Source organism: Euprymna scolopes, chromosome 46, assembly GCF_053919585.1.
Source record: "Euprymna scolopes isolate OS-2025 chromosome 46, ASM5391958v1, whole genome shotgun sequence".
Lineage (NCBI taxonomy): Eukaryota > Metazoa > Mollusca > Cephalopoda > Sepiida > Sepiolidae > Euprymna > Euprymna scolopes.
Window position 1 is genome coordinate 100,565,298 of NC_136527.1, and position 5,000 is coordinate 100,570,297.

The window sequence follows — 5,000 nt, forward strand, 5'->3', positions numbered from 1 at the left end:
AGTAGAACCCGTGGAAATTCCACGGTAGTTAAAAACTTTGAAAACACATCAGTAAGAAATTCCTTATTCTTATATCAATCAAGTCATAATACACTTGCCACCATAATTTGAGGGAGGAATAACGTCATCACCGGAAGTTTTCCTAACCCCCTCCACTCGCCTATCCCTCTTCCAGTCTGATAAAAAGGAAGGTATAAAGCCTGGGATCATGTTCTTAGTAAAATAATCCCCAATCCATGTGTGATTGCGGGTGGTAATTCGTTTCTCATTAATTAAAGTTTGCGATGAAGATGATTTTTTTTTGTGACGTTTGACAAGTAAATCAATATTTAAATAATCACGATACTAATAATAAATAATCATAATACTACTACTACTAATTATAATAAATAATAATAATAACAACACTAATGATGATGATAATGATAAATAATAATAATCTATATATATAAAAATGTAACTATATAAGCCTTCTGGGGAGCTAATCGCTTCAATATAATTCCAGAAACTATATGTTTCTGGAATTATATTGAAGCGATTAGCTTCCCAGAAGGCTTACAAATTTTATCAGCTAGTTTTACCTCTTTTTTCAGAGAGGGTATTTTTTTTTTTTTTTTGCAGGAAACAAATGATAAACTCAAACTTTTCATAATAAAAGTTAAATTGAAATATACTGCAAATGAAACATCACAATAATGGTGCAACATATTTTGAAATTAGAAAAATAAAAAAAAACAAGAAAACTTTGTTTTAGCATGTTAAAAGTATTTAGGTTGGTGGATAATTAAATTCTACTGTATTGGTATAAGTTTTTTTTTTTTTTTGCTGCTGTTTCTTCCTTTTTACAATTTTCGATTAAATACTTCTAAATTAAGCTGGATTGCTTAGATCGTATTTTAAAATAAACTTCGAAAATGTACTTTGAAAAATCGATTTTATAGCGAAATTTAAGAATGGTTAGCCGAAGAAAAGGTGAAAAAACAAAACAAATAATCAATAAATAATTGTTACCAAAGGCAATAAATGCTACTTTTTTTACTTACATGAATGAGTTTATTTTATGTTTTAAAGTATTTTCAAGCGCTTTTCTTTATTTTTTTAATCTAAAATTGTGGGAGTGTGGGTGCCAAATATCTCCAGATTTTCTAGAATTCCCCGCTAGAGTGCAAACAAAATCTCCAGATCTAGCAAGAAAACCGCTAAATTGGAAACACTGGTCACGTGATAGGAAGCGGTAATAAATAATTGTCCCTAAATAAAATAAATGGCCTATCGGTACAAAGAAAACCACCTATTTATCATAGAAAAATTAAGTATAATGTTATAATTAAAAAGAAATATATAAAAACACACATGGATATAGTAAACATATTATACCAACCGTGGAAGCCATCCGTCCAGTGGTTTTTTAGACTATTAATTGCGAACGAACCAAGAGTTACATTTTTATATATATAGATTATTATTATTTATCATTATCATCATCATTTATTATAATTAGTACTAGTAGTATTATGATTATTTATTATTAGTTAATGAGAAATGAATTACCTCCCGCAATCACACATGGATTGGGGATTATTTTACTAAGAAAACACGGAATATTTTATATATTGAATATACTATATTTATAATTTTTTAATGTAGGAAGTTAAAATATGGAGTTTTTTTGGAGGGGTGAATTAGCGATTTTTGAAAATTTCAGATGATAAAAGTTAAAAATCTAGTGATTTTCTGGAGATTTCTTTCTCCTGATCTCGTGGGTTTTTTTAAATGTCAGAAAAGGATATTTTGGTCTCACAGGCTTAATGTAAACATAATGTGTTTACAATATCGGTAAATTTTCAATGGGTTTAATCACATGATTATTGATAATGTAACCATGTGATTGAAATTTGATTTAAATTAACCACACGTGGTCGCTTTGCTATCAAATATTCATCGAAAAATGGTAGGGACAGACAATGAATGCCGACGCTCAAAGTGTATAAACATTTTGACCCTTCCCTTTACTTAAAAATTCACTAAAAATCAGGAAATTAACCAATTTTAATGAAAATTTCAGTATTTATCAAATAATGATCACAAAATATAATGAACTAATTATTTTTACTTAACTCTTAGTGAAAATGTTTTATTTTGTTTAAACAAAAAATTCCTTTACTAAAGTTATGGTTTTCAGTTGTAAATAAAAAACGCAAGAATTTATTTTTGCTTTTTTTATATAAATAAAGCATCGTAATTTGTAACAATAAAACATAATTTTTACAGGAACATTACGAAAAAAGCCCCTAAAGTCCGTATTAATGAATTCGAAGAAAAATAAATTTCTCACATACTATCAGGAAATAAAAGATTCAATTAGATTCCTATTTCAGTCACCTAAATTATTTAGGGTGAAATACGTTTAGGAATTTATAGCCAAACATAAATATTTTTTTTTTGTTTTTTTGCTTTAAAAAAATAGCATTAATACAGTAAGTTATGTAAAATTTGCATAGAATGCTCTGCTTTACGGTTGTTGTAAAAATGGAACGGAAATTTGAATTTCGTTCCCTTTTAAATTTGGTACATTTTTACATTACGTCCAACTCATCGTTCACATTCGACACGTGCACTTTTATAGCTTTTTGGGTATGCTGGCAAGGTTAGGGGTGTCTATTCCGAAAGCCGTTCTAACATGGGTAGATTGGTAGGTGTGTCAGAAATTTCGTGAAAAATAGTGAATAATTCCAACCCGTCTTTCCGAGCTTATAACTCCTCGAAAAATGTAACTCAAGCTCTAATTTTTTTTTCAATTAAAGAAGCAAGGACCAAGGTTTCATTAAAATAAAAAAACAAAAACAAACAACGTGGTTTTTTTTTTTTTAAAAAAGGTTTTAAACTTCGAACTTTACAGGTAAATTTCTAAAAACACTACTTTTTTTGTTTTAAATTTGAATATATTATTTATTGACCTTTTCTCTTCAATTTCTGATATATAACACTTTGATGAGTAAATTAATTATTTACTTTTTAATAAACATTTCAAAATGGGAGGCGTGAATTATTCGACCCCCTGTCTTTCCAAGCTTATAACTACTCGAAAAATGTAATTCAAGCCCTAATTTTTTTTTCAATTAAATGAGCAAGGACCAACGTTTCATTAGAAAAAAAAACAAAAGAAAAAACAATGTGGTTTTAAACAAAAAAACTTCGGACTTTACAGGTAAATTTCTAAAAAACACTACTTTTTTGTTTTGAATTTGAATATATTATTTATTGACCTTTTCTCTTCAATTTTTGATATATAAAACTTTGGTGTGTAAATTAATTATTTACTTTTTAATAGACACTTGAAAATTGGGGGGGGGGCGTGAATGTAAAAAAAAAAGTTTGTCTAAAATATTATATTCGGTTTATTGGAAAGAGCATAAAATTTCACATTGATCCTGAAAATATCATAAAAATAGAATCAATAGAAAAATTTTGATAGATTTATAAAGTTTAAAAATTGAAAAATATTGAGTTCGTAAAATTCATTGCTGTTTTTTAAAAAATAAAAATATTTCTATTACTTTTAAAACAACTTTAATAGTTTATTTTGGAAGTATAATCCATAAAGAAAAATAAACAACCCACTTTTAAAAGAGAAATTACGAGTTTCGTGATAGGGGTGTCAAAAATTCCTACAAAAATTCTGATACATCTACTAGGCTGGAGTGTTTATTCGTTGTAAACGTACCCGACAACCTATAAATGTCGACATTTCCAATGTGAATGGTAAGCTGGACTTATGTAAAAAATAACAAAAAGATATACCAAACTGACTTTTTCGTTTAAAAATGGAATTATTTCCCTTTCGTTATTAACTTTTTTAAAAATATTTTGTGTTTTATATACATAAAGTACAATTGTTGAATGTTACTGTTTTGATTTTATTCGTTTGGGGGGGGGGGGCACAATTAAAAAATTAAGAAAGACTAAGACGGAGTGAAATTTAAGTTTCTGTTCCATTTTTACAACAACCATAAAACAGCGCATACTCAGCAAGTTTTATCGTAATTTATAAGCATAATGTTGAAACACTAAATCAACATTTTACTTATTTTTTTGCATAATTAATGATGGAAGTATTTTTTTGTTTATTTTCTGAACATCTGTTAAAAAAATAAATAATTTGTACATTTTCTTGAAAAAATGAATCAAACTTTTCTCTACTTTCACATAACTATTTACAGTGTTCATGTAAAGCATTCATCTGGGTTTTTTTTATAATAAAAATTCCGTTTTCAAAGAGAAACGTTTACTGCCAAATTTCTTAAAAAAAAAAGTGCTAGTTTTCCTGAAAAAAAAACTTTCACCTAACCATTTATGGTAAAAAATTAATCTTTTTTTGGGGGAAAAATAACTTTTATTGATTAAAAAAATTGACAAAATAAAAAAAGTAAATAAACGAACAAAATGCAATTTTTCTTGAGGAATGTGTTCATTTTAACAAACTGAACCACAGCAACGCGTGGCCGGGTACAGCTAGTAAATAATAATAATAATAAATAAATAAATAATAATAATAATAAATATTAATAATAATTACAAATAATAATAATAAATAAATGAATAAATAATAATAATAATAATAATAAACAATAATAATAAATGAATAAATAATAATATAAATAATAATAGTAAATAATATAAATAATAATATAAATAAATAATTAAAAATAATAATAATAATAAATGAATAAATAATAAATAATAATAATTACAAATAATAATAATAAATAAATAATAATAAAAATAATAAAAATAATAAATAAATAATAATAAATAATATAAATAATAATATAAATAATAATAATAATTACAAATAATAAATAAATAAATAATAATAATAAATAGTAATAATATAAATAATAATAATAATAATAATAATAATTACAAATAATAATAATATAAATAATAATAATAATAATAATAATAATAATTACAAATAATAATAATAAATGAATAAATAA

At 25.1% G+C, this 5,000-nt stretch overlaps 1 protein-coding gene across 38 annotated transcripts in view; it reads right to left on the bottom strand.

Annotated features, from left to right (window-relative positions):
* Positions 1-5,000, bottom strand: part of LOC145271199 (arf-GAP with coiled-coil, ANK repeat and PH domain-containing protein 2-like) — a 636,480-nt gene that overhangs the window by 129,444 nt on the left and 502,036 nt on the right. The window lies entirely within an intron of this gene.